The sequence below is a fragment of the Felis catus genome, chromosome E2, assembly GCF_018350175.1.
Source record: "Felis catus isolate Fca126 chromosome E2, F.catus_Fca126_mat1.0, whole genome shotgun sequence".
Classification (NCBI taxonomy): Eukaryota; Metazoa; Chordata; class Mammalia; order Carnivora; family Felidae; genus Felis; species Felis catus.
In genome coordinates, this window is record NC_058382.1 from 2,715,399 (window position 1) to 2,729,132 (window position 13,734).

The 13,734-nt window shown below is 39.9% G+C and overlaps 1 protein-coding gene across 5 annotated transcripts in view; it reads right to left on the reverse strand.

Moving 5' to 3' along the window:
* LOC101087284 (NACHT, LRR and PYD domains-containing protein 4) overlaps positions 1–10,483 on the reverse strand; it is a 41,896-nt gene extending 31,413 nt beyond the window's left edge. For all 5 annotated transcript variants that reach the window (XM_011289547.3, XM_045046727.1, XM_045046725.1 and 2 more), the window contains exon 1: positions 10,446–10,483. The gene's annotated coding sequence lies outside the window, so the exon portion shown is untranslated. The remainder of the gene's footprint in view (positions 1–10,445) is intronic.
* Between the last annotated feature and the right edge of the window lie 3,251 nt (positions 10,484–13,734).

Sequence of the window (13,734 nt, forward strand, 5' to 3'; positions counted from 1 at the left end):
TCAACACTACATTAAAAAGGCTCACTCAGGGGGCGCCTGGGTGGCTCAGTCGGTTAAGCGTCCGACTTCAGCTCAGGTCACGATCTCGCGGTACGTGGGTTCGAGCCCCGCATCGGGCTCTGGGCTGATGGCTCAGAGCCTGGAGCCTGCTTCCGATTCCGTGTCTCCCTCTCTCTCTGCCCCTGCCCTGTTCATGCTCTGTGTCTCTGTGTCTCAAAAATAAATAAAACGTTTAAAAAAAATAAAAAAAAAAGGCTCACTCAGTACAACCAAGTGGGATTTATTCCAGGGATACAGGATGTTTCAATATTAGCAAATCAATGTGATACACCACACTAATAAAACAAAGGATAAAAATTATGATTATCTCAATAGATGTAGAAAAAGCATCTGACAATCGAGCTCTGCGCTGACAGCTCAGAGCCTGGAACCTGCTTCAGATTCTGTCTCCCTCTGTCTGCCCCTCCCCCACTCACAGTCTGTCTCTCTCAAAAATAAATAAACATTAAAAAATAAAAAAGAGGGGTGCCTGGGTGGCTCAGTTGGTTGAGCGTCTGACTTTGGCTCAGGTCATGATCTCATGGTTGGTGGGTTTGAGCCCCGCACCGGCCTCTGTGCTGGAGCTCAGAGGCTGGAGCCTGCTTCAGATTCTGTGTCTTCCTCTCTTTCTCTGCCCCTCCCCTGCTCACACTCTGTCAATCTCTCTCACAAAAAATAAATAAACATGTAAAAAAAATAAAAGAAAAAAAAAGAAAAATCATCTGACAAAATTCAACATCCATTTATGATAAAAACTCTCAACAAGGTGAGTTTAGAGGGGACATACCTCAACACAATAAAGACCATATATAAAAAACCCATAGCGAACACCACACTCAATAGTGAAAAACAGAGTTTTCCCTCTAAGATTAGGAACAAGACAAGGATGTCCACTCTCACCACTTTTATTCAACATAGTACTGGAAGTCCTAGCCATAGTAATCAGACATGAAATACAAGGCATTCAAATTGGTAGAGAAGAACTTAAACTGTCACTATTTGCAGAGGACATGATACTATGTATAGACAATTCTAAAGACTCCACAAAGAAAAAAAAAGCCCTATTAGAATAAATGAATGCAGTCAAGTTGCAAGATACAAAATTAATGTACAGAAATCTGTTGCATTTCTGTATACTGCTAATGAAGTAGCAGAAAGAGAAATTAAGAAAACAATCCCATTTACAATTGTACCCAAAAGAATAAAATACCCAGAAATCAACTTAACCCAAGAAGTGAAAGACCTGTACTCTGAAAACTAAAACATTGATGAGATAAATTGAAGATGACAAAAACAAATGGAAAGATATTCTATTCTCATTGATTGGAAGAATTATTAAAAATGTCTATACCACCCAAAGCAATCTACAGATTCAATGCAATCCCTATCAAAATACCAACATTTTTCATGGGACTAGATTAATCCTAAAATTTGTATGGAATCACAAAAGACCCCCAATAACCAAAGCAATCTTAAGAAAGAACAGGGCGCCTGACTGGCTCAGTCGGTTGGGCATCCGGCTTCGGCTCGGGTCATGATCTCACGGTTCATGGGTTTGAGTCCCGCGTCAGGCTCTGTGCTGACAGCTCGGAGCCTGGAGCCTGCTTCAGATTCTGTGTCTCCCTCTCTTTCTCTGCCCCTCCCCTGCTCATGCTCTGTCTCTCTCTGTCTCAAAAATAAATAAAAAAAAAAACATTAAAAAAAAAAGAAAGAAGAACAAATCTGGAGGTATCACAATCCCAGATTTCAAGGTATATACTACAAAGCTGCAGTAACCAAAATTGTATGGTACTGGCACAAAAATAGATCAATAGAACAGAATAGATAGCCCAGAAATAAACCCACTTATATGGTCAATTGGTCTATGATGAAGGAGGCAAGAATATTCAATGGGGAAAAGACAGTTTCTTCCACAAATGGTGCTGGGAAAACTTGACAGCTACATGCAAAAGAATGAAACTGGACAACTTACTTGCACCATATACAAAAATAAACTCAAAATGGAGTAAAGACTTAAATGTAAGACTTTATACCATAAAACTCCTAGAAGAGCATAGGCAGTAATTTCTTCGACGTGGCCATAACAATGTTTTTCTAGATATGTCTCCTCAGGCATGGTAAACAAAGAGCAAAATTAAACTACTGGGACTGCATCAAAATAAAAACCTTTTGGGGGCGCCTGGGTGGCGCAGTCGGTTAAGCGACCGACTTCAGCCAGGTCACGATCTCGCGGTCCGTGAGTTCGAGCCGCGCATCGGGCTCTGGGCTGATGGCTCGGAGCCTGGAGCCTGTTTCCGATTCTGTGTCTCCCTCTCTCTCTGCCCCTCCCCCGTTCATGCTCTGTCTCTCTCTGTCCCCAAAATAAATAAACGTTGAAAATTTAAAAACAAAACAAAACAAAAAACCTTTTGCACAGTGAAGGAAACCATCAGCAAAACAAAAAGACAACCTACCGAATGGGAGAAGATATTTGCAAACAGTATATCCAATAAGGGGTTGATATCTAAAATATATAAAAAACGTAGACAACTTAACACCAAAAACAATACAATTTAAAAAGTGAGAAGAGGAACTGGATAGACATTTTCCCCGAACATACAGATGGTCAACAGATTCATAAAAAGATACTCAAAATCCCTAATCATGAGAGAAATGTAAATCAAAACTACAATATCACGGGGCGCCTGGGTGGCTCAGTTGGTTAAGCGTCCAACTTCAGCCCAGGTCATGATCTCAGGGTCCGTGAGTTCAAGCCCCGCGTCGGGCTCTGTGCTGACAGCTCAGAGCCTGGAGCCTGTTTCGGATTCTGTGTCTCCCTCTCTCTCTGCCCCTCCCCCGTTCATGCTCTGTTCCTCTCTGTCTCAAAAATAAATAAATGTTAAAAAAAATTAAAAAAAAAACCATCGTGGTGGGGCACCCGGGTGACTCAGTGGGTTAAGCGTCCAACTTCGGCTCAGGTCATGATCTCGCAGTCTGTGGGTTTGAGCCCTGCGTGGGGCTCTGTGCTGACAGCTCAGAGCCTGGAGCCTGTTTCAGATTCTATGCCTTCCTCTTCCTCTGACCCTCCCCTGTTCATGCTCTCTGTCTCAAAAATAAATAAATGTTAAAAAAAATTTTTTTAAAAATGCAATATCACCTTACAACAGTCAGAATGGCTAGAATCAAAAAGACAAGACATAATAAGCGTTGGCGAGGATGTGGAGGAAAAGGAACACTTCGCGCATCATTGGTGGGAATGTAAACTGGTGCAACCACTATGGAAAAGAGTATGGAGGTTCCTCAAAAAATTGTTTTAAAAATACCATATATTAGCACTTTTTAAAGATTCTACATAAATGATATCAGAGTATTTGTCTCTTTGATATATTTCACTTATAATGTACAGCACGGGGACTATTGTTAACAAATATGGATTGTATATTTGAAAGGTGCTAAGAGAGTAAGTCTTAAAAATTCTCATCACAAGAAAAAAGTTGTAACTATGTTAGGTAAATGATGTTAACTAAACTTATTGCAGCAATCATTTCATAATGTATACATATATCAAATTATGTTTTATATCTAAACATGTACGTTTTATATCTAAAACAACATTGTATGTCAATTATATCTCAATTTATGGATATCTAAATTATTTTTAAAAAGCTAGCATATGATCCAACAATTCTACTACCGGGTATTTACTCAAAGAAAACAAAAACACTAATTTGAAAAGATATATGCACCTTTATGTTTATTGCAGCATTATTTACAATAGCCAAGATATGGAAGCAACCCAAGTATCCATCGATAGATGAATAAAGATGTTGTATGTATGTGTATACACACACACACACACACACACACACACACACACACACACACATACAGTGTAATATATCAGCCATAAAAAAAAATGAAATCTTGCCCTTTGCAAGGACATGGATAGACCCAGAGGGTATTATGCTAAGTGAAATAAGTCTGACAGAGAAAGACACACCATAGGATTTTACTCATAGGTGGAGTCTACAGAGACCCATAAACACAGAACAAACTGATAGCTGCTGGAGGGGAGGGTATGGGAGATTGGGGAAATGGGTGAAGAGGAGTGGTAGGAACAAGATTCCAGTTATGGAATGAGTAAAGCAGGGGAACTAAAGGTATAGCATAGGGAATTTAGTCAACGGGATTATAGTAGCATTGTCTGGTGACAGATGGTAGCCACACTTGGGGTGAGCATAGCATCACATGAGCTAATGTAACATGAGCTAGTTCACATGAAACTAATTTAACAGTGTGTGTCAACTACATGCCAACTTAAAAAAAAACAACATGAAGAGATGCGTAACATCATTTGTCATTAGGAAAATGAAATCAAAACACTGATGAGATGCCATCAGGCACTATTAAAATGGCTAAAATTAAAAAGACTGACCACATCAATTGATGTTGAGAATATGAAATAATAGAGCCTCTCCTTTGTTGCTGGTATTGTGGACACTTTGGAAGATAGTTTGGCTAATACTCTTACCATACAGTTGAGCAAACATATTTCTAAATATTTACACAAGTGATTTGAAAAACTTTTTCCACACCAAAACTATATGCAAATACTTATACAGCTTTATTCATAATCACCCCAAACTGGAAGGAACCAAAATGTCCTTCAATAGACAAAGGGGTAAATAAACTGTGGTACACCCATACAATAACATGCTATTCAGCAATAAGAATAAACTATAATTCTATGCAAAAACATGGGTAAGCTTAGATGCATGTTGCTAAGTGAAATAAACTAGTCTGGGAAGGATATACATGTGTGATTCCATTTATAGGACATCCTGGAAAAGGCAAAATTAGAGAGACGGTAAGTAGATCAGTGGTTGCCACAGATTCAGGGGTGGGATTGAGGGTGAATACGTGCAGCACGGGACGTAGGGCTGGTTTTTTAGGGTTGGTTTAGGGTTGGTTTTTTAGGGCAGTGAAACTATTCTGTATAACACTATGATTGTGGATACATAACACTGTGCATCTGTAAAAACCTATAGAATCTGGGATGCTTAGGTGGCTTGGTTGGTTGAACATCCAACTTGATTCCAGCTCAGGTCATGATATCGAGCCCTGTGTCACGTTCTGCACTGAGCACAGAGCCTGCTTAAGATTCTCTCTCCCTCTGCTCCTACGTGCTCCCTCTTTCTCTCTCTCTCTTGCTCTCAAAAAAAAACAAAAACAAAAACAAAACAACCCTATGGAATCCAACAGCATAAAGTGACCCTTAATGTGTTCAAACAAACAAACAAAAAAAAATTAGTGTATCTACAGACCCAGGAGGGAAAGCCAACTGTTACAAACATTTTGTTGTATTACCAATGTATGATATAACTTCACTGAAAGGGATGGGAGCACAGAGTGTTGATCTAAGTAACTTAGGAAATGAGACGGAATTGACAAAAGGAAGTGTACATAAGCACTGCTCTTGAGTTGTTCAGGTTGTTTGCCATGAGGGCACAGGTTAACAACCCAAAACTGCCACCATGAATCACAGGACTGCACAAATAAGCAAATAGAGGGCTGGATTCCTCCAAGCTAGAGGAGAATACTAGAGATAAGCCCAGGAGAGCTTATAATGATCCATGGGATACTGGATTCGAGCAGGAGACATCAGTGTGCACTTAGCTTCTATAATGCAGATCAATATTTATAGAAAATTCTATACACACACAGGCTCTTATACACCCATACATTCACTTGCTCTGTCCACTGAGAGGACTGTTATAGACTGAATGTTTGTATCCCCCCCAAATTCATATGTTGAAGCCCAACCCCCCACCACTGTGACTATATTTAGACATAGGATCTTTATGGCAGTAATTTTGGTTAAATGAGGTCATAAGGATGGGGACCTCATGCAATACAATTAGTGGCCATACTAGAAGGGACACCAGAGAGCCCCCCTCCCCTGAATATGTGAGGACACAGAGTGAAGATGGCCATCCACAAGCCAAGAACAGAGAGCTCACTAGAAACCACCCCTGCTGGACCTTGATCTGGACATTCTGGCATCCAGACTGTGAGAAAATAATTTATGTTGCTTAAGCTACCCGGTCTGTGGCACTTTGTGGCAGATGCCCCAGCAGCAGTGAGCATACTCAGTGTCCAGAGTTTGGTTTCTAAGATCATTTTCTAATAAAAAGAACCAGGGCTCCTTGGGGTAAGTGATTGATGCTGGGGCAGGGAATACAAAAGATTAGCTTGGGGCATTTGTAGCATCTAAACATAAGGAATGCCAGAAATAAAAACAAAAATTATAGTGTAGGTCAAAGGACATGTAAGCCAACTTTAAGAGCTCTTAATATCTAAAGCTCGAACAGTTTCAGCAAAAAAAGTAGATAATGTTACTGGATTATAACCAACACATAAATAAGTGTTCATGAGTCCATACCAATAATTGAACAAATGGGGAGAAAAGACAAGCATCCCATATAGAAGAATTTCAAATAATTTATATGAATCCTCCTTTAAGGAGATAGGAGGTAAAGCTCTACTTTTTTAAGTAGGCCTCATGCCCAGCACAGAGCCCAATATAGGGCTTGAACCCATCAATATTGGGTTATTAGTTGTGAGAAATGTACCCTATTGATGGAAGATGTTAACAAGAGGGAAACCGGGACACAGGATACATAGAAACTCTCTGTACTGTATTTACCATTTTCTTGTAAGTGTGAAACTATGCTAATACGAAAAAAAAAAAAGTAGTCAAGGTGGACCAGTAGTTATTATTGATATAAATAGATAAAAATTAGCACAAAAATATTCATGACTCCGAGATCAAGACCTGAGCTGAGATCAAGAGTTGGAGACTATCCAGGTACCCCCAAACCTGACTTTTTAAGTGCAGGATGTATGTAGTGACTTTTTTAAATTTAAATTTAAGTTAGTTAACATACAGTGTTGTCATGGCTTCAGAATTAGAACCCAGTGATTCATCTCTTATATATGACACACAGTGCTCATCCCAAAAAGTGCCCTCCTTAGTGCCCATTACCCATTTAACCCATCCCTCCACCCACCTCTCTTTCAGCAACCCTGAGTTTGTTCTCTTTATTTAAGAGTCTCCTGGGTGGCTCAGTCGGTTAAGCATCCAACTTCAGCTCAGGTCATGACCCTGTGATCCTATGCTGACAGCTCAGAGCCTGGAGCCTGCTTCAGATTCTCTGTCTCCCTCTCTCTCTTTCTCTGCCCCTCCCTGCCTCACACTCTGTATCTCTTTCAAAAATAAATAAAAACGTTAAATTAAAAAAAAAGTCTTATGGTTTGTCTCCCTCTGTGTTTTTATCTGATTTTCCCTTCCCTTCCCCTATGTTCATCTGTTGTGTTTCTCAAATTCTACATAGGAGTGAAATCATATAATACCTGTCTTTCTCTGACTGACGTATTTCACTTAGCATAATACCCTCTAGTTCTATCCATGATGTTGCAAATGGCAAGACTTCATTTTTTTGATCACTGAGTAGTACTCCATTGTGTGTGTGTGTGTGTATCACATTTCTGACTTTTTAAAATCACTCATTGAAGGGTGCCTGGATGACTCAGTTGGTTGAGCATCGGACTTTGGCTCAGGTCATGATCTTGCAGTTCATGAGTTCAAGCCCCACATCAGGCTCTGTGCTGACAGTGCGGAGCCTGGAGCCTGCTTCAGATTCTGTCTCCCTCTCTCTCTGTCCCTCCCCTGCTCAGACTCTGTCTCTCTCTCTCAAGAATAAATAAACATTAAAAATAAAATTTAAAATCTCTCATTGTGATGAGCACCAGGTGTTATATGGAAGTTTTGAATCACTATATTGTACACCTGAAAATAATATTACATCGTATGTTAACTGGAATTTAAATAACAACTTTTAAAAGTTCAATATAGAAAAGGCAGAGGGAGGTAATTTTACAGTGGAGAAAACTAACACACCTAAGGTAGGTGATCAAGGTTAACATCAGTGTAGATTATGCTGATAGCATAGGATACGAGCATGGCACTACCTCTTGATTCTTCCTCAAACCCCAGTTTAATCATGAGATACACATCATGCAAACCCAATGGGAATGACATTCTACAACATATGTGACCTTATCAAAACTGTCAACATTATCAAAAACAAGGAGACTTTAAGAGAGTGTCATAGTTTAGAGGCACCTAAGGAGACATAACAGCTAAGCATCATGTAGTATCCTAGATGAGATCCTGGCACAGAAGAAGAAATTAGATAAAAACAAAGGAAATCCAAAGGAAGTATGGTCTTTAGTTAATGTTAATCCATCAATATTGGGTCATTAGTTGTGAGAAATGTACCATATTAATGGAAGATGTTAACAAGAGGGAAACCGGGACACAGGATCCATAGAAACTCTCTGTACTGTATTTACCATTTTCTTGTAAGTGTGAAACTATTCTAAAATGAAAAAAAAAAAGTAGCCAAGGTGGACCAATAGTTAATGTTGATATAAATAGATAAAAATTAGCACATCATCTAATGGATATTTATAGAGTCCTCTACACAATGAGGAAACTTTTTTTTTTTTTGAGGAAACATTCTCTTTAAGCACACACAGAATACTCACAATTGTTTATGCCCTGGGCTGTAAAACAAGTCTTAATATAAAAAGAAAAAAAAAAAAACAATAGCAGAGAGACCATCTTCTCCATTCCTAGGACAACAAAATTGGATCTCATTAATAAACTCAAACTATACAATGGAAACTTAACAAAAAGTAAAACCACTTTACTCATGAGTGGCCCTAAGATAGGATTTACCACCAAAATAGCTCAGGTGATTTGGATAAAAACTTAAATCTTAATAGCATTAAATATCTAAAACTTAGGATAAATTGTTTAGTACACAGAATGAGAATATAAGAACAAAAAGATGGCTTTCAAGGAGATTCAATGGCTTCTTCCTGGGGAGATTTTGCCCAATGGTGTTTTAAAAAGCCTGCTTTTGGTCAAATCTTGTTTTCCTTTCTTTTTTTTTTTCAAGTTTATTTATTTATTTATTTTGAGGGGAAGAGAGGCAGAAAGAAATCCTAAGCAGGCCCCACACTGACAGCGCAGAGCCAGACTCGGGGCTCAAACCCACAAACCATGAGATCCGAGCCGAAACCAAGAGTCGGATACTTAACTGACTGAGCCACTTAGGTATTCCAACTTTTGATCAAATCTCGAGTCACAGGCACATCTGAGTCCTGAAACCCACAGAGGAACAGACTCTAAAGCAGTGGTTCTCTAAATGACATCACCACCACCAGGCAATTTGTAGAAATGTAAATCAGCAATGCCATCCCTACACCTAATAAATTGAGTAAAGTACAGACACCTGTTAAAACCTCCAGTTGATTCTGATGCACCCAAATTTGAGAACCACTGACCTAAAGAGCGGCTTTGACTAGGCAAGAACCTTGCTGGCACTTGGCTCTGAGCCCTTCTATAAGAAGCAAGAAACTAGCTGGAATTTTCATGCCTGGAAGACAGAGCTTGTAAGATCAGAGGTCAGCCTCTTACCAAAGGCTGAAATCTTAACATGGGCAGAGACCATGGAAGTGAGGGGACTGATTGCATTCAAATTTGGTAGAAGTCAGATTTTAAATGTCCACCCAGGGGGTGTCTGGGTGGCTCAGTCGGTTGGTGTTGGACTTTGGCTCGGTCATGATCTCACAACTTAGTGAGTTGGAGCCCCACGTCAAGCTCTGTACTCACAGCCCACTTTGGATCTTCTGTCTCTCCCCTGCTCAAACGCATATGTGTGCTTTCTCTCTAAAATAAACATTAAAAAAATTAAGTATCCACCCAAATGCGTGCACATGCACACACTTCTCTACCCCCAACATTAAGTCAACAGAGATAACTTTTCTGTCTCCAATGCAATAATACTAGATGCACTAGGAGTTAAATTGTATCCCCCTCACAGGTCATACGTTGAAGCCCCTAACCCCCAGCAACCCAGAAAATAGGGTCATTGCAGATGCAATTAGTTAAAAAGAGGTCATACTGGAGTGGAATGAGCTGTTAATCCAGTGGATCTGGTGTCCTTACTAACAGGGGAAATTTGAACAGAGACATACATGGAGGGAGGATGACAGGGAACACAGGGGGAACACCATCTCGATGCCTGGCTCTGTTGTGCATCAAGAGCCAGCAAGTGTTGGACACCTGGCACTTGAATAGAGCACGCTTAAAAACAGAGACGTGGAACATCATCACCACCACGGTCTTTTTTTTAACTGACTTTAAAGAGTCAAAATCCAGGACCATAGAGTAAAGACACTAGGAATCCTTCCTGGTTCGTCAAGAAAAGAAGCAGGACAAAGAGGAGAAAATGAAGACACTGTAACACAAGAAAGAAATGTTTAAAGAAGAGACACAGCAAGGCGTGCTGACTCACCCCTCCAGGCCTTCCTGGTTGGTCTTAATGAATAGCAGCTGAAACTGGCAGGAAAAAGGGTCTGGACCCATTTGATTGGCCAGTGAATCACTCCCTTCCCATTGGCTCAAGAGGGCTTTCGATGACCACGCCAGAAAACAGGTAAAACGAAATTCTTCAAAAAAAATTTTTTCCCACCTTGGGTGCTGGTCTAGTTCTTTGCCGCTGGTGTCTTACAGAATGGTTCTGATTTAGGATTCGTGAGGAAGCTCCTCCAGTCTCTCCAAACTGGGTAACCTAGGGAATGAGGATTACTCTCTGCAATGCAAATGACTATGAAATTAAACAATCACTTCCTTCCTCCATTCTAAGCTCCTTGAGGAATGTGAGTGCGTCCTGATCACTTTTCTGTCACCACTATGTCTAACATCCAAAAGAAACCCAATGACCAGTGGCTAATGTAGTTTTGAGGATGTGGAACAGGTGTTAAGGTTTTCAGGTGTGAGGTCAGTATTTCATCATTGAGCATGATTTTCACTCTGCCCTGGGATTCCTTGTATTCATCACAACCATCTCTGAAGTTCACTGGAAACTTCAATATGCCAAAGCCTATCCTTTTTCTAATTGTAATTTGGGTTTCTCCTTTTAAGAACCCTATAAATTAAGTACTATTATTGGGGGTGTGTGAAATACATTATGCATATAAAGAAGTGTAGACAGTATAGTGGAAAACTTGAGGAATAACCATAAACAGAACACAAATATCTGTGGTCTAGAACCTTGATTAAGAAATAGACATTATGGGAGCCCTGGGTGGCTGAGTCGGTTAAGCACCCAATTTCGGCTCAGGTCATGATCTCTCAGGTTCATGAGTTCGAGCCCTGCTTCAGGCTCTGTGCTGACAGCTCAGAGCTTGGAGCCTGTTTTGGATTCTGTATCTCCCTCTCTCTGCCCCTCCCCCACCCACTCTCTGTCTCTCTGGGTCCCTCAAAAATGAATAAATGTTAAAAAAATTGTTTTAAATTAAAAAAAAAGAAAGACATAGGGGCACCTGGGTGGCTCAGTCAGTTGAGTGTCCGACTTTGGCTCAGGTCATTATCTCATGGTTCATGATTTGGAGCCCCACATTGGGCTCTCTGCTGTCAGTGCAGAGCCCGCTTCGGATCTTGTGTCTTCCTCTCTCTGCCCCCTCCCCTGCTTGCGCGCTCTCTCTCTCTCTCAAAAATAAACATTAAAAAAAGAAATAGACATTATAAGGACCTTTGCAGGTTCTGTCTACCCAGCCCCAACTACATGCCCTTTCCACCCTCAATAGTTGCCAAATGAAGTAATTTTGGTATCAATTACTCCCCTCAACCTTCTTTTAATTTTTCCCTCTGGTAGATGCTCCCCTAAGAGATATGTTTAGTTTTCTCTGATTTTGAATTAGGGAGCATTTGTCCTTCTATGACTTGTTTCTTTCACTTACCATTACGTTCTTGAAATTTACCAACATTAAATTTGTTTTAGCTGTGGTTTATTTATTTTTTTACTGCCTTAAAGTATCTATGTGTATGAATATGTCACAGCTTATCCATTGTGTCGGTGATAGTTTTTGTTTCTCAATTGTTGCTAAGATGAATAACGCTGTGCTGAACATCCTTGAACGTATCCCCTGGTCCACATGTGTCAGAATGTAGAATTACTTAAGAGTGAAATTGCCAGGTTAATGTAAGATGCCCAGACCACTCCTGCCTATGCCTATTTCCAAGTGTTTTAACCAAGTTACATTACCATCCGACATAGATGAATGTCCCCATGGCTGCACATCTCTGCTCACTCCTGATGATGTCAAACTTTAAAAATACTTGCTAAATATTGGGTGTTTCGTTGTTGCTTCCCTTTGCCTTTGCATGATTACTAATAAAGGTCAGAAGTTTTCTCATGTCCAGGGGACATTTCTTGCCTTTTGTGTTGTGTGTGTGTGTGTGTGTGTGTGTGTGTGTGAGAGAGAGAGAGAGAGAGAGAGAGAGAGAGAGAGAGAGAGAGAGAGAAGGAGAGAGAGAGAAATGCCTTTTTGTCACTTTGTTTCTACTTTGGTTATTTCCTGCTTTTGTTTACATGCAGAAGTGCCTATGTTTTCTGATAATGGTGCTTGGCCAGTAACATAGCATAATCTCCCAGTTTGTGGTTTGTACTTTTCTTTCTTTCTCATTGGATGATTTGCTGAACAGTTTTTACTTTCAATGAAATCAAACTTATCCAGGTTTATTTTATGAGTCTTGTTTAAGAAGACTCATTCCATTTCCCCAAAATAAACATCCCCTAACCCAAATCAAATGGGTATCTTATATTGTCTTTGAAGATGATAGTTTGGCTTTTCACACAGAAGTATTCATCTACACGAATCCCATTCATCTAGGATAGGGAGAAGGGATCTTTTTTATTTTTCAATTAACATCAAAAAAAGTACTAGCTCCATTTATTTTATTCTATTTTTTAAATTTTTTTGCCTTTAATTTTTTTTAATTTTAATTTTATTTTTTTTAAATTTACATCCAAATTAGTTACCATATACTGAAATAATGATTTCAGGAGTAGATTCCTTAATGCCCCTTACCCATTTAGCCCATCCCCCCTCCCACAACCCCTCCAGCAGCCCTCAGTTTGTTCTCCATATTTATGAGTCTCTTCTGTTTTGTCTCCCCCCGTTTTTATACTATTTTTGTTTCCCTTCCCTTATGTTCATCTGTTTTGCCTTGTAAAGTACCCATATGAGTTAAGTCATATGATATTTGTGTTTCTCTGACTAATTTTGCTTAGCATAATACCCTCCAGTTCCATCCATGTAGTTGCAAATGGCAGGATTTCATTCTTTTTGACTGCCGAGTAATACTCCATTATATATATATACCACATCTTCTTTATCCATTCATCCATCGATGGACATTTGGGCTCTTTCCATACTTTGGCTATTGTTGATAGTGCTGCTATAAATATGGGGATGCATGTGTCCCTTCAAAACAGCACACCTGTATCCTGTGGATAAATGCCTAGTAGTGCAATTGCTGGGTCTAGGTTAGTTCTATTTTTAATTTTTTGAGGAACTTCCATACTATTTTCCAGAGTGGCTGCACCAGCTTGCATTGCCACCAACAATGCGAAAGATATCCTCTTTCTCCACATCCTTGCCAACATCTGTTGTTGCGTGAGGTGTTAATGTTAGCCATTCTGACAGGTGTAAGGTGGTACCTCATTGTGGTTTTGATTTGTGTTTCCCTGATGATGAGTGATGTTGAGCATTTTTTCGTGTGTCGGTTGGCCACTGGAT